The sequence below is a fragment of the Anolis sagrei genome, chromosome 3 (assembly GCF_037176765.1).
Source record: "Anolis sagrei isolate rAnoSag1 chromosome 3, rAnoSag1.mat, whole genome shotgun sequence".
Lineage (NCBI taxonomy): Eukaryota > Metazoa > Chordata > Lepidosauria > Squamata > Dactyloidae > Anolis > Anolis sagrei.
Genome location: NC_090023.1, coordinates 248,459,487 through 248,481,751, shown reverse-complemented (window position 1 = coordinate 248,481,751; position 22,265 = coordinate 248,459,487). Strand labels below are relative to the sequence as shown.

The following is a 22,265-nucleotide window of genomic DNA, read 5'->3' as shown; positions in this document are numbered from 1 at the left end:
AAAAAATAAGTGTCCTTCATGATCAAAAAGACATTAAAGGTTAGGGGAAAAATCTCACAGAAGTTACAAGTGAATACAGAATTTATCAAATTAACTCATTGTTATAAAGTATTTTTTTCAGATGTACTTGTCTCAGAAATCAAAGGTGCAAAGCGGCATGTTAATTATAAAACTATGCACACTAAATGCAAAATATGTAGGTTATGAAAAGCACTCCCCATTTGAAAAATAAATGAAGAATAAGAAATTATTTTATTTAAGTAGCATAAATGTTTATCTGTTACAATTGGAGTGCCCACCAAAATCCAGCAGATTTGGTAAGCAGCTGACTCAAGATCATAAAATAGATATAATCAATGCCTCAAATGAGGCTTTTGGTAAGTTATGAACAAACACTGACTCATTAAAACAGCTGGAAACTGTTGCCTTCAGACTTCACATTAGAATTTTGAATGTTTAAATAGTATGTTATTATATGTTATTATAATTTGTATACCATGTGGGCTGTGTGGAAAATACCTTAAATCATCTCATTAATCCTCAAACCATACCAGCATATCAAGTCAGTAAATATTTTCCCCCATTAATCAAAACAAACTTATGAAGAACTTATGAAGAAGATATCTACCATGTAAAAGTCAGCTCTACTAAATCTTGGGCTTGCATTTCACCAATTGGTTCATATTGGAAAGGAAATAATTATCATTTTCAAAGTATATACATAGGATATAAAATGTTATTTGGGATTGAAAGCTCCATGGGGCTGATGGGGAAAGGAGTTCACTAGACAACAGTGATGGCCTCTCTCCTCCTTCAATCTGAAAGAGCAAGGCAGCAGAAAAGTAACAATGTTGACATTTGCTCTATTTTTCCTACTCACACACACAGCAGCAGGGGGAGAAAGGATAGCCATAGCTGTCCAGTTGCTTCCAGCCCTACCCCTTTGTTTCCTACTCCATAATCATTTATCTGCAAGGAAAAGCAGTCTCAAAAGGCTTGGAATACATCTACAATGACCATTTAATGCAGTCTGAAGGCAACCTAACAACACAGTTCATAGTGCATATATGATGCACGTCGTGAATGTGCTCTGCAGCGCGCTTTAAGGCCTTTAAACAAAGATAACCAGTTGGCTGTCAATCTGCAAATATTAGAGATCCTTGGAACCAGTTAAAGGCCTGCCTCTGCATCACATATAAACATCATATAGGGCTCAAACCACTTCTAGGACTTTTCATCTTGTTCTCTGCATACCAAAACTCCTTCCTTCTTTGCAGGTTTCACACCAATCTAAGGGATCAACGTAGATCTGCCATTGGATTCTACTGCAGGGATGGGGCAGATAGGGCTGGAAATATGAACCCAAAACTTTTACACTGTGTTTGTGACATATCTCATTTCAGTGAACATATTATGATAATATTCTACACAGTATTATAAAGTATGACTCTATATTATTATATCTTCATGTTCCAACAAAAGAAATCCGTGCTAATTCTACTGCCCGTTCCCTTGCACTGTTTCCTACTGTGTTACATCACACCATCCTTTCTCCTCTCAGCTCAACCACCTCTCAATCTATGTCAATCTTTCTGCACTTTCCTTAAATCTTTTTCTACTCATCATTTAATCTATTTGTAAACATTGACTTTATATATGTTGAATATGTTATTTCTTTAAATTAAAAGTTACTTTTTAAAACCCATGAACACAAGTTACTGCAATGCAAACTACAATTGCTATGTCAGTAAAGAGATTTATAGCGATGGATGATGATGGTTTCTTTAATTAAATATACAGTATTTTAAGTTAAGTGGAAATTGCATGGCAAGTTGCTGGCAATTACATGTTTTGCACATTATGACCCTCATACTCACAGGGCTGGTCCCTGTGGTTTCACTTAACCATATACAACAAAATATATCCTCAGCCGGATCTTCCAGGAGATTCTGTGATATTTTTCTGCCAGTTTACCATAGAGTCATACTGGCAAATACCTAGTGGACAATACTTCTCAAGGAATTTTCCAGTCTCCCTGAGCAACTCTCCCATAACTTTCAGCAGATATCATTCATTTACATAGTGCTTACTATTATTTAAGGTTTCCTGTTTCCACAGAAAGTTCAGGAATGTCTCCCCTGTGAATACAGGGATCATACTGTAATGATGAAATACCCACACATTAACATCATCAACATTATCCATTATCCATTCTGAAATGAGACCGTTTTGTTTGGAGGATGTCCATGTCCTACTTGTAGAGATTTGTAATGTGAAGCATTCTGAATTAGGCTGACTGCTCTCCCAATTATGCTGCCATCTGGAGTACACAAAGGTCAAAAGTTATGTCTTCTGCCCTTTCAGTCTCTTAAACTTGAAAAGCAATGGGAGGTGAAGAGAAGTAATTTGGACATTGTTTGTATGACCTCAACATTTGGAGTTGGATCCATTAGCTTGTTAAGACCCTGGGCCACTCAACATATGCTGTTCATACTGATCAATATGCCTAAGGTTTAATATCTAGGGATGTGGACTGTAGCACCAAATGAAATGATGAGTTGGCTGAAAGCCCAGGTAAAAACAGGAAGATTTCAATTCTGACAATGTTTCCCATCTGCCCCTCCCACATACATTTGGGTTCAATGGCATTGAATAACAAATTGATTTTTTACAGTCAGCTTTGCACTTCCCTAGAATCTACGTAAGCAAATATCCTGAACCTATCTTATTAAATTTTGCATATTGAGTTTAAAATGGATTCTACATTATTCTTCAGCTGCATGTGATGTGAAATATGGCATCCTATTAAAACATTAATATTTCCCCTGTAAATAGACTGTGTCTTCAACACTGACTGAACCACAGGGTATTTACTCTCTGAGGCTCCTTTTCCAGCATTCAGTTTCAGATTTTTAACATTCTGTCAATTTAACAATACTGGAGACAACCAATTTTTCTCAGATGACACTGGGCTGCCATTTCTTAGCAATATATAAATGTAATAAAGAAATCTTACCTTCATATACCAGGCAGACTCACAGAATTTTCCACTAATGAGACATGCTTATCTCATGTATGGCTCTTGGCAAAAGTAGTTTCAGCTGTTCTTAGGAAATGTAGCAGTGAAGCATCATACAGATTGCCAAAACTATTTTCTTTTAGCCACCATATTTCCACTGCTGTTTAATGACTTGACCCAAATATCCTTACAGACAAATTTCCTGTTCATTTCCTTTGACATTTCAGGTTTATCTACAGACTGATTTGTACATTTAGGGCAAAACTACACATTATGTTGAATGTGTATGTTAAGTTATGCCTTTATTTTTACCCTTTTCTTTATTACCAATACAATAAGATTGTAATTGGTAACACAGTGCTCAGCAAGGAGATGTGTATGCCTTCCTTCCTCAGCTGCACTTGGAACAAAAATCCTGCCCCCTCCTCCCATCCAGGGTTATTAGCGGAGGTCCCTTCCACACAGCTGAACAAAATCCCACATTATCTGCTTTGAATTGGAATGTATGCCATTGTGGGGCCCTTCCACACAGCCCTATATCCCAGAATATCAAGGCAGAAAATCTGCTTTGAACTCGGTTATCTGAGTCCACATTCAGATAATGTGGGGTTTTCTGCCCTGAGATTCTGGAATATAGGGTTGTGTGGAAGGGCCCATGGACTCAGGCCCCTTCCACACAACTGAATAGAATCCCACATTATCTGCTTTGAACTGGGATATATGGTAGTGTAGACTCAGATATTCCAGTTCAAGTAGACATTATGGGTTATTCTGCCTTGATATTATGGGTTATATAGCTGTGTGGAAGGGCCCTGAAGCTAGGGGGGAAACAGTGCTACCATTAATACTTATAGTCACATAAAGAGAAGCTATTTTTTCATCATGAATATACCTGAGGAATAAAAAATTTGGACCTTCACATACACTTGCAGGTCCTGATGACAATTGTCCCTCAGGTTTTCACAGAATCATATAATAATAGAGTTGGAAGAGACTGAATGAGCTATCCAGTCCAACTCTCTGCCATGCAGGAAAAGCACAATCAAAGCACATCCCTCCTCCCATTTTTACCTGTAATCCTTCCCTCCACATATATACATCACCTAATGTGATGCTAATGAGGATTTTTGTAAAGTCCCATTGCTGTGTTGAGTGGCAATTTTTGATTAAAGGCAAGTCTACACTGGCCAGCAGATCCGAGACTGGTGTGGAGGCAGTCATATGCACCATCTCGAACCTACAATTATGGTGGGTTGGGGTCCACAATGTCCAGACAGGCTGAAAATGCATTGCCATTCCCAGATGACTGCAGAACAATTGTGTGAGCTCCTTGCTGTTGCAGGCATCTTGTGCTAATGTATGCAGAGGTACCCATACCTCACCTTCTTCCTAGTCACATGTGCGCCTCTGCTGATTACAGACTGGGGGCACCTGACATGGCCAAAAGTTCATATGGATCTCTACGATTATCTGGGAGTAGTGATTGGGGTGTTCATGAGCACAATCTATTCCCCTTTCTCTGCACTCATCAGTGCAAGGAAAGGGGTATAGTGGCAAGCAGATTGGACATCAGTCTCAATGCTAATGTCCTCACAGGCTTGCTGTGAAGTTTCAGGCAAACTCTGAAGCATCTTCTGACTTTACCTCATGTCAAGCTAAAACAGATTAACCTTCTTTAACCCATGTTACTGGAAATTAAGAAAGACATTGGGACAACCAGGAATGAATTCATGGTATGTACTGGTTATAATGCCAGTGTAAATGAGCCGAAATTTGCAAGGTGGACTGATACATTCCCAATATAATGGGACAAAATGGGTATTCCAAATAAAAATGTAACCATCTAATCTGGATCTACTTTGTAAAAACTTTCCTGCCAGAGAACTTTATGCTAGATAGAAATGGCACTGAATTTCTAGTCAAAGGATAAGATTGTTTGATAAACATATGGTTGATTGATAACACCTGGGTAATGTCTGTGAATGTCATGATGCAATAACTAAGGGAATGTGGTAATGGCTGAGTCATAAACATGTGAGGGTTATTGCAGAAGGGTTGCATCAGCCAGTGTCCCTTACTGATGACCTATCAGCAGGTGTCTATATAAAAGGATGAAATAATCTGTCTCTCTCTCTTGTGTGACTTGGTGTAAGTATCTACCTGCATTGTATGTGAGTATTAGATGACTGATTGTAAGTACAAGAAATGAGGATCTACGTATCCTGTTTGTACATGTGTATATATTGTGAAGATTAAAGCCTTCAGCTATTTTGGATGAAACCTGAATTTGAGTTTACTATACAGTGTGTAGATAAGGTCAGATGCTGGCAGTTGGACTCTGCTGATAGATGGACTGAAACATGTTTTAGCTGTGAAATGACTCTGCTGTGTATTTTGCTTGCTTCTGGGGCACTTGATATCCAGCTTGCAGCAGTTCAAGGAGGTTGTGATTTGGAAACTATAAATCCCTTCACAAACGAGCATCCCGCGACACTTTCCTCATTCTTTTTTCCACTCTTTTTTTGTTGCAAAAGTTCTCTCTCTCTTTTTCTCTTTCTCTTGCTTGGTAAATCAGTATATCAGGCAACCCTAATGAACTGGTGTTCACATAGTCTCAAGTGACAAAAACCTGTAATGATACTGCCATTGATCCTAATGGAGCTGGACTGTGCCCATGGAGCAAACAGACAATGCTTGATGAATCATTCACTCTGCAAACCTTTGCTCCTGATTCTACTATTCCCTGGCAACTCTATGTAGGCCAGCAATACAGAGCAAAGCTATAATAGCTAAAATAGTGACGGATAATATCAATATGAGAGCAACATTGCTACAGCAATCTCCCAGAGCTGTGTGAAGTGTTCTGGAAAGGATTTCCCACTTGTGCTGTGATTATACTAATAATGATGAACTTCCTTTGCCAAGTATTGCTAAAAGAAGATTGCTCTTCCATATGAAGAGCTCAAGCCAGTAACAATTCACTTTCAAATCACCAAGCCACTAATTTTCGCTATTATTCTCTGTATGTTTCCCCTTTACCAAAAAGCAATAGGACATTTCCAGGACATTTATTCTCAAAATTAGAGCTGATTAATTTATTATCAGAATATGGGTTTCTGCGTTGTTTTTACCCAAATGCAAGTTACTATTCAATAGGCTTGTGCAATTCGGGTAAACCGCAATCCATTTCAATGTCTCTGGTTTTGGTGGGGCCCCAATCTGTTTTTTCAGGACTCCCCCAAATTTGAAAAGAGAGAAATCTGTTTTCACTCTGGGGAATTGAAAGATGATTTTCATAAAGCCCCCTTTTTTGGGGGGGGGGGGTACTCAAAAGCTCTTAAGTTGGCATGCTCTTAAGTAGAGGTTCCATTGATATCTTTCACATGAGTGCTGCATTCTTAAAAAGAAATGTTTCTAATATCTTGTGACTCATCTTTGTTCCAACTACAAGCATAGATTGCTTAATACTTGATTTGGATGGAAGGCCAGAAGGAGAGATACCCATATTTGGGGATCTATTAAAAAAACAAGCCAGTGAAAGATGCAGCCTGATGTTGAAAAGTATTTTCAATCTTCACCTCAGTTCACTTTAAACTGCAACAATATATTTCACAATGAGAAAGTGAGAGAGTTTTGGGGAGTAAAAAAATTGGAAGAACAGGAGTAATAAACCTGCAGTTCTCTGTGGAACTCTGACCCTCGACAGCAAATAAGATCAATATGTTATTGCTCCTGCCAGGTCAGGGTACGTAGCCCCTTTTGAAAGAGGATGCACCTCTTTGAATTGTTTTGTCCTCCCATATTGAATTGTCCTGGCTTCCCATATATATCAAAATAGATCAGGGACATCTTGGGGATAAAGGCCATAGATATTTATTTCCTTTGTGCTCTTTGTACGTGAGGCAGCCTGCCTTCATGTAAGCTCAAAGATTTAATTTGTGACACCATCTAACCATTTTGGACTCATTGTTTTTTCCCTTAATTAATATATATAATCTGTTGTTAATGTGCATAAGGAACCTGGGCTCACAAAACAAAACTGTGGTCCATTTTCCTTCTCTCTATCATCTGCCTGCTGTGTCCTGAAGAGAATCATCATCATCATCATCATCATCATCGCTGCAACCATTTTCCTAATAACAATTACTTCTGATATATATTACACCATAATATTATCCCCCCACACCCACACCCACACACATGGGATGGATAAATTTAAAAGTTTGTGCACATTTAAATTTAGCTGAAGGACTACCAGGATAAGTTGCTGTTATTTAGACACTGCAAATTTTCTCAAGAGCTTTAAAAAGTTAGTGGCAAGATGCATATTTTCTTTCTTGTTTGTGTGTGCATGTGTTTAATGTGCTTTTCTGAACTGAGACAGGAAAAATGGATATGGATGGATATCCATGAATGAAAATAGCCTTTCCTCTCCTCTCTCTTACAGCTCTAGTGGGGAAAAATCCACCTCCAAAGCTACTTTGAATCTCCTTGTGGAGAGAAAAGGTGAGGTATAAATAAAAAACAACAACATTTTTTAGACTAGGAGCTGGAAGTGAATGCATTACTAGTGAAAAAAAAATCCTCAAGGCAACCCCTTCTGTTTAGAACAATAGCAACAACTTGGCTTTGTGTTTTGCTTGTTTGATCACCAACAATTTCACCCATGAAACATTCCATTGTAAACAGATGAAGCAGCTTTATGATGGATGAGAACACTGGGCCATCTTGCCCCATATTGTGCTGATTCTTCCTGGCACATTAAAAAAGAGAACACTGTGTATGTGAACATGGCAAAAATAAGGCAGTTGTAGATTTTCTCAACTGTTTCTTTCTATCCTTGCCATGTCCGTCCTTCTCAACCCAGTGAAACTGAGCGGAACCAGGTAGTATATGAAAGCAGGCAGAGGAAGATGGAATAACAAAATCTAGAAATGTCACTTTGCAAAAGGGTCTTGTAGTACTTTAGAGACTGAGGCCCAATCTACACAGCCATATAAAATCCAGATTATCTTATATTGTGATTATTATTATTGTTGTTGTTGTTGTTGATACGTTCTATTACAATAATTATTATTTGATACATAACGAGATTAGTACACAGCAAACAAGATCACCATGCTAGTCCCTGTATTTGATCACGCGTTCAATGTTTCCCAAGTTGTTGTTTTTGTTGTCATTGATATTATTATATAGAATAGTGATTTATTTATATTTTAACCTTCATTTTTAATTTGTATTTTCAGTTTAAACTATTGTGAGCCTGGTTTGCAACAGGGGAAAGTTGAAATATAAATTAAATTAATCACTCACTCACTCATTCTATCAAGAAGCCTGAGATATGGACAATAACATCCTCTTCTTTGCATTTTCTGGGTGCGTCCAGACATCACCTAAAGTGCACATCCTCTTGCATTTTCCACTGAGGCGTCTCAGGGAAAAATGTAAGGTTTTGGCACAAAGCAGGAAAAGCCTGTATTGAGCTGAGGTAATTTGATAGTGGTTAGATCCACATCTTATTCAAAGACACAGGTCGAACCCACTATGTACACTGTTTGGACTGCCCTCTCAGAAGGCCTGGACTTCTTCGGGGGCAGTCCAGATAGTCCTTTGCATTTTTCAGGCAGATCCAGCCTGGAAAACCCAAAGGCACCACCACCCTCCCCAAGCCACTCCCCCAAAAAGCCCTAAAATGGTGAAGAACTCACCAGGTGGCATTAGGCGTCAGAGCACAATTCCTGGAATGTGCCATTATATGTGAGAAAATGGGGGGGGGGGGGCAAATGGCTCCTGCCCCCTCCCCTCACTTTCTTACACATAATCGTACATTCCAGGAAGTGTGCTCTGAGGCAACAACAACAATACAATACAATAAGCCTTTATTGGCATAACATGGCAGAGAGCATAAAAAATAGTACACATAATAAAAAAGGGCTTCTCGTTTGCTACACATTCAGTTTGCAGACTTCATTCAGGAATCTTGCCACTGAAAGGCAGCAGCTAAAGTCCTGGCAATTTAAAAGCAAAATCACTTTGTCAGAATCGCTGCGGTTCTTCAGTGAGTCTAAAACTTGTGTTAGCAGACTGGATCTTAGCTCCTGGTAGAGTGGACAGTGCAGGAGAATATGCGGTATGGAGTCTAGCTGTCCTGTGCTGCAGAGGCAGACCCTCTTGTCGCTCGGGAGGCCATTGAGTCTTTCTCTATGGAGCGGTGATGGCATGATGTTAAATCTAGCCAGCATGTAGGCTCTTCTGTAAGAGGGGTTGGTGAGCTCTGTGATGTAAAAGGCTGGATTCCCCTGTGTGTATGGAATTGCCAAGTTAATAGGTGAGCAGGATTTGTTTGCCAAGCTCAACAATTGGTTGTGGTCCCTATCTAGCAGCCTCCTTTTAATGAGGGTAAAAATCTCGGGAAAAGATAGTAGGGTCAGGAAATCGCTGTCGTAGCCCAATTCCCCGATCTTTGCTAGGACAGTTGAGCACCATTTGGAGTGGTGGAGTTCGCTCAAGGTGAGTTGAGTCAGAGAGTCTCTGGGACTTTGATAGTGTATAGATAGCCAAAATTTAATGACGATTAGCCAGATAGTAGCCTCAATAGAATATTGCCCAGATTCAAGACAAAGAACTGCATACGGGACACAGTTGGGGGCACCATATAGTTTGTGGAGGAATTTCGAATGAAAAGATCTGATGGCGCTGTTATTGGGGGTTAACCAGATGGGTGCTCCATAGAGAAGTTGTGACATCGCCTTTGCTTTGAATACTTGCAGAGCTAGGGGGATATATTGATTACCCCTGGAGTGGAAGAACCTCCTGGTCGCACAGCCACTCGATTTGGCCCGGGCCAGTGTATATTTTAAGTGGGTGGACCATGACAAGTTGTTGCTAAACCAGAGACCTAGGTATTTGAAATGTTTTACTTGCTCAATATAGTGGCCCTTTATCTTCCAGACTTGTCTTTTGTTGCTTTTCCCAAACGCCAAGATTTTGGTTTTGTCGTAGTTCACCTGCAGTTCGTTCGCCTCGCAAAAGTCAACAAATTTATGCAGGAGTCTTTTTAAGCCCACCTGAGAGAGGGATAATAGGGCTGCGTCATCCGCAAATAGCAAGAGGGGGACATGCTTTGGGCCAATCTTGGGGCTATGCCCGTCAACTTGAGCCAGGGCAGTAGGGAGATCGTGCAAAAAGATGTTGAAGAGGAGTGGGGCTAGTACACACCCTTGTTTGACTCCCTTTTGGACCAGGATCGGGTTTGACAGGCATCCCTTGTGGTCTTTCACCTGGCAGAGGTTTTGGTTGTGCAATTTCTTAATCAAGAAGAGGAGTCTTGGGTCTATGTTGAGGGCTGCTAGTTTTTCCCACAACTTTTCTCTGTTCACAGAGTCAAATGCCCCCTTCAGGTCCAAGAAGGCCATACTCTGGTTTCTCTTCAGATCGTGTGCTCTGAGGCCTAATGGTCGCCTGGTAAATTCTTCACACATTTTAGGGCTTTTTTAGGGGGAGGGGGGTTCTTGGTGTCTGGGTGCTCTACTGGAAAGCCCAGCAGGGCATGCTGAGCTTTCTAGTAGGAGCCCAGGGGGTCCCAGCGGAAAACGTGTGCTTTCTTGGGGGAATGGGTGGACTAGAACCCAGGAATAATCACATTTTTTAAATTTGATTGCTTTAAAGTGTTGTCTGGACCCACCCTCAGACAGCTGTTATTCCAACACCCAGTCCAATATTCTCAAAATACTTTCAACAATTCTATCTTCTCCCATTCATTGTAACTATTTGGTCATTGCCGATTGTAATAAAACTATGAAATGATGTCCCTGAAAGGTCCATATTTTTATAAGAGAAATAAAAGGGGTGTATTCAAATGAAAGAGATAAGCATGTGCTTAAATTTATAAGTATTATTTCAAAAGAATATGCTCAAATTAGTCTGTATGATGATACTACAATTGTGACTATAATTATGATTATTGCTCTGACTGCTATTGGAAATGGTAGCAGTGGTGGTTGTATATTCTACTATATATTGTATTGTCGAAGACTTTCATGGCCAGAATCACTGGGTTGTTGTAGGTTTTTCAGGCTATAAGGTCATGTTCTAGAAGCATTCTCTTCTTATGTTATTTATTACAGTCGCTTATACCCCGCCCTTCTCACCCCGAGGGGGACTCAGGGCGACTTACACAACAAGGCACAATTCGATGCCCGCATTACATGACAACAAAACATAACATCAATAACAATAGCACAATGATAACAATTAACCTAAGCAGTCATTATTATCGGCGACACATCCAAAAAACCCATAAAGTAAAAGCAATTAAAACAATTAAAACAGTAAAAGCAATACAAACCTCATTGCTGGACAGCGTTTAACAGACTCATAGTTAGGTTCTACTTTCCGCACATTGTCAGTCCTATCCATCTGGATTCCATATCTGATTGTCAGGATGCCCAAAGGCCTGGTCCCATAGCCACGTTTTTCTTGCATCTGTGGTAGGCACCCTCACAGGTTATGAGGCCACAACCTCTAAGTATGCCTGTCACAGATGCAGGTGAAACATCAGGAGAGAATGCTTCTAGAACATGGTCATATAGCCTAAAAACCTACAACAACCTACTATACATTGTCAATTACAAGAGGATGACAACTCCAGTTCTAAATGCTAATATTCTTTAGCAAATTCTGATTTCTGCATCTATTAAAGTGGCAGCAAAACTGATTTAATGTGACTGTTCCTGTTTGATGCTGAGAAAGCATTGATCCCTCTCCAGTATTCAGAATTTACTTCTGGACAATACTCTACTAGTAGTGATATATCATTTACGAAAGCTGATCTAATAATGTATTACTGCAAAAGAATGAGCTTCCTGAAAGTAATGGGCCTAGACTATATTAAAGCGGCAGAAGCATTCACAGCTCCATACCTATGGGACTGCCAGACTTTTCTATTATAAATCCTGATTTTTCCACAGTTTATAACTTTGCTTGAAGGGTGGGGAGAAAGTCTGCATGAAAATTGAACTTCTCCAAACTCAGCAGAAGGGACAATTTGTCCCTCATTTAGAAGAAGGAAAGAAGGAAAAGGAGAATTGGAAAAATTTCAACATGGTTTGTTGTGAGTTTAAAAACAGATAGGAAAGTAAATGCTTGCCTGAATGATATGATCTTATCTCCTTTAGATGAATGGAAAACTGAGGCCCCATCTACACAGCCATATAATCCAATTACTGGTCTCAGATTATCTGCTTTGAACTGGACTATATGGCATTGTAGACTCATGCAATTCAGTTCAAAGCAAACAATCTGGGATCACATACGGGAATATAGGCAATGTAGATACAGCTTGAGTTTGGAGATTGTGCCTAATCCCCATGGGAACAAATTGAAATATCTAGCGTGAGTCACAAAGTTTCTAAATCAAACATTGCCCCAGAGCCCTTCCTGACAGGTCCCAAAATGTGGGGCCTAACAGGCTTTTACTGGAGGCATCCAAACAACTCCTCCTATAAAAACAAATTAATTCTGAATAAATATTCTGAATAAATATTCTTAATTAATTAAATACCCTGTCTAATGGGGTATTGGGCCTGTGGGGACTGACCCCTGGGTACACCTGAAACTTCCTGAGGGTCAGTCCCAACAGGCATCTTGCAATTTTTTTTTTGGCTCCTGGAGCCCAAAGGTGTGAAATGGCACCCACCCGCTCCCCCAAACTAGCCTTAATTTTTTTCCAAAACTTACCGAGCCAACATTAAGCTGCTCTGGCAGTCCTCCTGATGCGTAGAAATCATGTGCCAGGAGGCAGGGGCCAGGAACGATTTTAGAGAGTGGTGCCGAACTGATTTCTGTGGTGTTCAGCTATTTAGTCCCTATCTAGCCACTGGGCTGGCTCAGGAATGCTCTGTGCAACAGTGGCATGGAGTGTAATCTTCAGCAATGCTGATCTGGAGTACTCACTCTAGATCAACATTACAGTTTCTGGCCTACCAAGATGCATCCTTAGAATTTAAGGGAATGTTGATAGGGAATTATTGCTGGATATTATTGAAAAATTAAAACTATCACCACTGGTCTAGGTGGAATACTGCTAACATGTTTCTTCCCCTGAACATGAAACTGACACTGGAGCCTAAAAGGGAAACAAGGTAAAGTAGTGTTATCCTTTTAGCAAATACCTGTTGATTATTGCAGAATTCCATTAGTTTTTTCAGCTTCCAGAGCCTGGTAGTGCTTAGAGCAGGAGTCCCCAAACTTTTTACACAGAGGGCCAGATCAAGATCCCTCAGACTGTTGGGGAGAGGGGGGATTGGACTATAGTTTGAAAAACATGAACTTCCTATGTACACTGCACATACCTTATTTCAAGTGCGAAAAATAAAATAAAATGAAGGAATAATACAATATTTAAAATGAATTTTTTTAACCAACATAAATTTACCAGTATTTGAATAGGAAGTGTAAGCCTGCTTTTGGCTGATAAGATAGTCAAGTTATTTAGGATTGTTGTTGTTGTGTACCTTCAAGTTGTTTCTGACTTAGGGTGATCCTAAGTCTAAAGTTTAAAGTGAAGGCCCTGGAGGGCTACTTCTGGCCCGTGAACCTTAGTTTGGAAACTCTGGGCTTAGAGCAATTTCCAGTTTCTTTATTATTCCCCCCCCCCTTTTTTTAACAAAAAGGAGATGTAAATAAAGGAATAACATGGAAAAGCCTTAAATTGACGAGCTTATTAGTGTACATTCTATAATCATTTGTGGATAAAGTAATGTGACTGCACAGCAAATGTTGAACAGAACACATTTTTAACCATTCTGAGCTTCTGCAGAAGAATCAGTAATGGGATAGACAGGGATCACATAACAACCAGCAAATATTAACTGACAGCTTCCTGGGTGTAGGCTTTCAGCATGATGTGGCAAAGGATTCTCTCTATGTCTCTTTCTGGTAAACAGCGGAAATGCTTTGATCTTGCTGCAATGGAAATACTACCAGCAACTTGTCTATGTGGTGCCCTTTTTCTTGTTGTTTATTGGTTCAGTCGCTTCCAACCACCCTTATACAATACTAAAATTACCCCCCCCATTCACTATATATATATATATATATATATATATATATATATGCTCTGTCCATAATGAGTATCATAAAAACAAAAAAACTAAGGGGCCAAATGACCCCAAATTTGGCAACAAAACTCACAATCCAAGGAGTGACCATCACTGGAAAAAACCCCCCACAAAAAACACCTTTAGATTCAAAAGAGGAAGAAAACACACCTCCCCTGCCCCCTCCCCCTTGCACTGAGGACACAGAATGAGGGTTCTGAAGCAGTGGAGGTGACAATGATTGCTGCTCCCTGCATGTCTCTCGCCCCCTAACTAACACTAAGGCAAGGTATCCAACGGACAGAGGCTGAGGAGAAGGAGAAGTGGGAGGAGAGAGTGAGAGGGGGAAGGAAAAAAGAGGGAGGCAGGCCATACTCTGTGCACACACTCTGTCTCCCAACACACACACTCCCACAGCACAAGGGAAGGAGGAAGGTGCCATGATGGGAGTAATAGGGACACACAAAACTGACATTGCTTGGAAAGGAGCCCCAAAGACCATCCAGCCCAACCACATTTGGCAGTAAAGGAAGACACCATCAAAGCCCTCACAACAGATGGCCAACTAGTTGGAAGGGAGCCCTAAAGGCCATCTGGTCCTTCCCTCCCTTCCTCCCTTTCTCTACTTCCCTTCCTTCTCCTTCCTTTACTTCTTTCCCTCCCTCCCTTCCCTCCTTCCTTTTCCTCCTTCCTCCCTTGCTTTCCTTTTCTCCCTCATTCCTCCCTCCCTTTCTTTCCTTCCCTCCCTTTCCTTTCCTCCCTCCTTTTCTTTCCTTCCTCTTTCTCCTACCCTCTCCAGCTTCATTGTTCCTTTATTAAATCTACAGTATAGATGCATCCAGAGTCACCCCTTACACACTGCTATGTAAAATTCAGATTATCCGCTTAGGACTGGATTATATGGCAGTGTAGACACACACACATATATGGATGGATGTTGGATCACTGGTTGGTGTATGTATACACACACACAATACCTTATATATTACTCTTATATATATTGCTATATAATACATATATATTGTATTATATATATTATTGTTATATATACTATATAATGTAATATTACTACTATATATTGCTATATTAAATAGACTCATAGAATAGTTAGAAGGGACTCTACCATGGTATTGGGGGAGAACAGACAGGAAGGAAAGAGAGAAGAAAGGAGGGAAAGAAGGAAGGAGGGAAGGAAAGAGGGAAGGAAGGAGAGAAGGAAAGAAAGAGGTACCGAAGGAAGGAAGAAGAGAAAGTAGAAAGGAAAGAAAAAGGGAAGAAAATGCAGGAAAGCGGTAAAGAAGGAAGGAAGGGGAAAAGGAAATAAAAAGTGAAAAAAGAAGTAAACAGGGAGGGAAGAAAGGAGACAAAGGAAGAAGTAGAAAAGGGGAAGGGAAGGGAGGAAAAAGAGAAGGAAGGATGAAACCAAAGAGCGAAAGAAGGAATGAAAGAAAGAGGTAGAGAAGGAAGAAAGGAGGGGAAGGGGAAGAAAAAGGGGGGAAGGAATAGGTAGGTACCTCTCTTTTATAATAGTCCAAATATCTTCGAAAATTCATATTATAGGCCACAGCAAAGCGTGGCAGGGCACAGCTAGTATATAAATAAAAAACAATTTCCATCATCATTATTTGCCAGTGGGGCAGACACATGTGTCTTAGCTTACACAAGAAGCCAGAAGTTTTCTTTTCTAGCCTTATCTTAGAGTAATGTTGAGAGAGGTTCACCGTCTTTCTTTCAGAGTTGCACTTATAATGACATAACATTGTCCAGTAGACTTTTTCAGCCCCTGCTCCTAGAAACCACTCCTATTCCCTAAACGTTTTGTTCAAAACTGTGTTTCGTGTAAAAAAATTTTGCCAAAAACCTTCACAAGATGTAAACAATTATTAAAAAAATATGCAGAGAAACTCTTGAAATCTCATTTAGCAGGGGATGTCTACCTTTCTGACAGTTCAAGCATAAAAGATTTAAAAAAGAAAAAAAATTACATCCCTAGCTTCTTTTTCTCGTCCTATGGCGAAGTAATCGAGTACATAAGTCCTTTAAAAAGTGAGGTTCTTGTTGACATCTCATTATTCTCAAAGGCAGCTTGTCCCCTAAACACATGATTTTTTTTGCAGCTGGAAAAGTATTGGTTCAACAATTCCAGGCCCTTTCATCAGACGCCTCCACTTTTGTTGCTGATGTTCATTAGAAGCTACACATTTCTGGAACTCCCATCACAGCAAGGGTAATATGTTGATTGTTTTCGCCAGGCAGAACAACATATTTCCCCTTAATTAAGTTCTTAGACTAAGTTTGATTTTGCATTAGCATATCAATGTTTGGAAACAGTAGCAAATGGATCTGTTGGCATCCAACTTTCTAATGTAGTGTAGGCTCTGCTCCAGATTGGCAAAATTCCCATGGAAACCCAAATCCTTTATTTTCTCTCTTTGGTTACCTAAGTGCTGAATGTAAAAGAGGGAGAGAGAGAGAGATGAAAGGTTCTAAATGTCTTGCTTTCCAGCTGTCTTATGCAGTACATTCCTCAAGGATTTGTTAAGCACACTAATGGCATGATTTGTCTGATACATATTTTTAGCAGGGGTTCTGCCACTTCCAAGTTAAACAAATCCATATAGAATACTCTTTTTTTCTTGCCTTGCCCCACCTCCTTTTCCATTTTCAATCCAGCCGGTCATTCAGTCTTCTAATATTACCAGAATGTTTGACTGCCTGCACACTGGGATGTTTGAGGAATATTATTCCACCCTTGACTAATGTGTGAATCAGATCATTATTTTCCTGTAGAATCTACATTTAAATTGCTATTGTAAATTGTTATAAAGTTCACCTGCTGACACACATGTTGCTAGCACACAAATGCCCTGGAAGATGACTAAACTTAAAAGCACACTATCCTTCTCCCAGGGTCTTTTTATGTATGTGTGTGTGTGTGCATGTGTGTGAGAGAGCTCCTAGAAATTGGGGGTGGCAGTCAAACAATAACTTTCTATGTTTTGTTCTGGAATAGTGATAAATCATGCAAGATCCCATTCCTTTTCCCTCCCCCTTCCATTCAATGTCCCTCATTCCTGTAAGGGACAGAATATCAAGAGCATTTAAGACACTAAAGACAATATTTAAATACCCTAAAGGCAACAGATTCCACCTGAACTTGCAGCCCTGGGAGACGGCCAAGTAATACCAGGTGCTGTAGGGCTATACTTCAGAGGAAAAAAATGGCAAAACCACCTCTGAGTATTCCTTGACTAAGAAATCCCTACAAAATTCATGGGGTCATAAAAATCAAGAAGTCATATCCACACACACACACGTTGAATGCATATGTTAGAGACCACTAAGAGCTAAAGGCATTAAGAAGAATATAAGGTCGTGGTGGAAGTATTTTTAAACACACATTTCATCCCCATTATGTCCCTCCCTCCCTCTCTGTATCTGTCTCTATATGTTTTGTACATTCTTTTTGAAATGGGATTGAACAGACCTAAGGATGGGATCAGACTGATTTGTGCATCGTGACTTTGATAGGTTGGAAAGTTCTCATATAATCTCTTGGATTGTAAAATAAATGATAACGCCTATGCTTTTGTTGTGATACCATGATATCTCAATGCATTAGAAATTGAATTATCTGAGTGCTCTAGTATGCCATGAGATTTATCAGTGTCAAGGGTAGTAACAGCTAAAAAGTTTTCTGTGAAGGCTATATTACCTGATGCTCTCTCTTTCCCTGCAATATTACCACAAGTTAAACTGTAACATAACTGTACTTTGCCCCTTTCCTGCTTCCTTAAAATACCATTTAAGGACTTAATTTCATGGTTGGCTTCTAGTTTTGTTGTCTTCTGGAGCCATTTAAAATAAATGGGTTTTTAAAATTTATTTTGTTAAAGTGGTTTTGACTATTACCAAAGAATCAAACTAGTCAACAAACCATCAGTAGCAACAAGGGCTTTCAGGCTGTTAGCTATCCCCAGAACTGGAAAGTGCCAAGGAGGTAAGTCTTATGGCCACATCAGATAGGACAATTTGCACATCATATGGTACTTGCTCTCCCCTTTTGCCACAGAGCCCATTATACAATGCAAATTCACTTCCAGTTGGGTTCCATGGTAAAAGGGGCAAGGAAGCAATGCACACCACCACTGCAGAAACATGGGAAGCTTCCCGTGTTGGCTTTGAAACAATAGGGGAAAGCCAGGTGGTGGATTCTCCCCCCTCCCTTGGGATGGGGCCAGAGGTGAGTCAGACAATATGGGGCATGGGACAAAGGGTTCTCCATACACCCCACCGAGATCCCACAGATTCACCAGGTGTGTGGTGAATCCAATAGTCAATATGATAAGGTCCATAGTGTAAAGCCATCTAGCCAGCTTTCTAAGAAGCAAAGATAGCCATGAATATTGGAAAGAATAGGGGGAAAACATTGTGAAATTAAAAACATACATCATTCATCCATTTTGTTAAATTAAGATAAGTCACAAAGTACTGCAGTTCTTGTGACCATTTTGTGATAGACACTACTGTGAGTATTTTTCAAATTGTCCATAAATTGATTACAAATACCTGCCTATTATCTGGAGCAAGTTTAAAACACTTTAGATTTGCACACATTTTTCTATATTTACTTCTGAAATATGTAGATGTTGTCCATAATGCTTTAAGTGATATAAATTTCTAATATGTATCTAGATTTTGTCCATTTGTGGGTTATGCGAGCTGGAAAGGTGCCCCGAAACAACAAAAGTCAAACTGAGTGCAGTGAATTTCTCATACTTACATAACACTTTCACAAAATTTTAACTGCATTTGCATCTTGTCTGAGGGACAGCGTTTATCACATGTTCCTCTTTTCTATAAAGATCAGCTGAGTGAGGATCTGTTTAGAGTCTTACTGTTCTTCAGAGGACAAGAAAATCCAGACAGTTGCTGGTGCATTTCTTTTATTCCATTTTACCCTCTCTTTTGAATTCCTTCCATCAACACCAAGCATACAGGATGTAAATATCCATGTACAACCAATAAACCAACTAACAAATGAAATCCACTACACTGTATACTTAATATACACCTACACAGATGTTGTTACCATTAGTTCAGTGCATTGTGCTATATTATTCCTATATGAATGCCAAGATAAAGAAAATAAGAAAATGATTTATCACACCATAGATCACCCCTGAAGACTTCTTTTGGGCTAACTGTAGCTCTATTGGGCCACATGGTGGCAGCATTTCAGAAGGTTGCTTGCTAAGTTGAATTAAAATAACACATAGAAGGTTAAAGGTCAGTGGACTCTAAAGGAATGAATGCTCAGTTGTCATTTTGAAAAACTGATGGGTGCGACTAACTTGCTTGAAATAATTTTGTTGTGTCTGGCTTCTGTTTTCCAGATCCTAGAAATAAAAATATACTATAATGACTTAATCCACATGTACTGCAAAAGTGCCATCCAACGAAATATGTTTTAAATTCTGTACATTCTTCAGTGCCTCAATAAGGACATTTGAAATAAAAGCACAAAGATAAGTGCCTTTGTCCCCTGTATTTGCATCACAGAGTTCTTAATATCTGTAGTGGTGAGTCATATCATACCAAATGGATGCAATTGGGTGACTTTGGGTAAGTCACCCCCCCCCCCCCCATTTTTATACTTAAAATATTTATTCAGTAGACCTCAGAAGAAGACAAAGGCAACACAAATCATGCCAAGAAACTTATATGATGGTTCATTTTATGTTTGCAATAAATTAGAAACAACATGAAGGCCCTCAACAAGGATGTCTTAGCTTGTCCATCTTCAAAGGTAAAGCTCTGAAAAAATGAAGCCATAAAACTGCAGATGGTCCCCAACCAGGTTTGCCTGATACTTAAGCCTTCTGACCCACATAGCACCCCCTGTTTTTAAAGGGAAAGAATGCACAAAAATGTTCCTCAAAGGATAGTTGCTGCTCCTGGAGATCTAAAGGAGCAGAGGCTTTGTTTAAAATAATTCTTAAATATCATCTTCTCAACCAGGGATTGCCAGTGTTTGATACTTCATGTGCTTTGAACTTCAGGTCTCCAAATTGCAGACAATTGGCCAAGTCGCAAACATCTAGAGGACCAAATTTTGAAAGTAACTGTTCTAAAATATTAGAGGGTGCTTCCAAACAGGGAAAAAATGTGGGCTAAAGCAGGTTTTGAAAAATCGCTTTGGCATGCAATTCTGTCCCAAACCCCCAAAACCCTGGTTTTCCCAGGTCTAGATGCCATCCCAGTGACTACAGAGATGGCATCCAGCTATCCCGAAGCCCACCCAAAGAAACCTGAAAACTTACGAATACTTTCTGGGCTTCCATTATGGTGGTACTTCATTCTACCACATAGAAATGATGTTGCAGGAGACCTGGGGTGGCGGGGGATGGGGGGTAGTGGAGCAAATTTACTTTTCATCTTCCCATATCCTGGTGCATCATTTGCTTGCACAAGGAGGACAGAAGGACCACCATAATAGCAGCCCAGTATATTTATATAAGTTTTCAGGCTTGCTTTGGTGGTTTTGGGGGAGGGTGCCCTCTCAAATTTCTGGGCTCATGGAGCCCGAAAAGCTGAGATGGCTGTGTTGATTCAGCCTGGGGAACACATGAAACAATCCCTGGGCCCAATTCACACAGGGTCCACACCTGGTAAGGCCTGGATCTTACCTAATCTAACTTGGAACAAAGCAGAAAAACCCAAAGAACCAGGCCCAGCACATGGAAAATTCTGGACCTTAAGCTTAAGGTCCAGATTTTTCCAAATGTCAAATTAATGTGGGGCAAATTGGGAAAACCCAGTTTTCTCAGCATTAATTCACTTTTACCCATGGCATTATTTGGAAGCCTCAGGTAAAAGTGAGACAGGTCTTGCATTTTGAGCCTGTCTGGAAGGACCCCCAAAGGCACCCAGGAGGGTGAGGAAAGACGATGACAAGAAATATTCTTCTGTGCACTTTGTTATATAAACATCAAGGATGATTGCTCATAAGCATTGACAAAATGCTCATGAGGTGCAGCATATCTTGAAGAGTCATTAGGAAAAGAAAAGGAAACCTCTGGTGGATGTCCCATACCTTTTGCAGTTACCTTCAATCTACATTAACCAAACCTTTCTGGATGCCATGTGTTCATTTCCTGGAACTAATGGCTCCATGTGAGGACTCTCCTTAAAGTACAGGGATTTGTAATCCCCCTTCCTTACTCCAGACTAAGCAGCTATCGGGAAGGGCCCTGACAAAACCAAGAGTAGTTCCAGTTCTGATTGTGTCCCACGACAAGCATGTAGAAGGTGGCTTTCATCTTTGCAAGCCCCATTTATAGTATGTAAGGAAATGGGAACAGTTGCCTCCACCCAAGCTCTGTTGTAGAGGAGAACAGTATAAGTAAACAGTCATTTATAATTCCCACATGATATACAGTTTAGGGTGGTTGGTTCATTGATGGGGAGAGTGAATGGGTCTGATTACAAAGTCTCTTTTGCTCACTTATTTCATGACATCTCACTTTGCTCTGTTTGGTTTGATTATAACAGATGAATTTGATCTGGGAATATACTATTCTGATTCCTGGAACATTCAAGTCTAAGCAAACTTATCTATTTAGTTACCTGTATTTAACCTCTGTTGATCATGCGGCTGTGAACCTTCAGAAGGGCAATGAAGCATTCCTTCAGAGAGGTTCATTATCATGCTTCATCCATCTTACAGTAAACAGGTCTGTCTAATCAGTATTCACACAATGTTTTGTCAAAACAGTCTGTTGTGGAAGATGTGATGGGACCAGTAGAGATCAATAGCATAAAGTTTTTACGAACTCACTCTGGCAAGGTTACAATGAATAATACTAAGGGACAATAAGAATTTGCTAGATAAACATGACAACAGGAAGAAAATAGGAAAGCATTCAGTGTGAGGATTTGTGTGTGTGTGGGGGGGGGGTGAGTGGGGAGTAATGCTTATGCCCCAACTCAGTTCTAGTTAAACACAATAGAGAGATTTGCATGTGACTTGTTGTACCAGAATGCAGATGGTAAGACACATTGATATGTACATCCCACAGAAACGTCGTAGCCCATATACACTCAAAGAGATCTGCATCTGATTTATGCCCACATTTTCCATTTTG

General features: G+C 39.9%; 1 long non-coding RNA gene across 3 annotated transcripts in view; it reads left to right on the top strand.

The window, feature by feature from the left end:
* The first annotated feature begins 5,156 nt into the window (after positions 1-5,156).
* Positions 5,157-22,265, top strand: part of LOC137096518 (uncharacterized) — a 38,281-nt gene continuing 21,172 nt past the window's right edge. For all 3 annotated transcript variants that reach the window (XR_010909522.1, XR_010909520.1, XR_010909521.1), the window contains exons 1-2: positions 5,157-5,190; positions 16,236-16,345. This is a non-coding gene — a long non-coding RNA (uncharacterized lncRNA). The remainder of the gene's footprint in view (positions 5,191-16,235; positions 16,346-22,265) is intronic.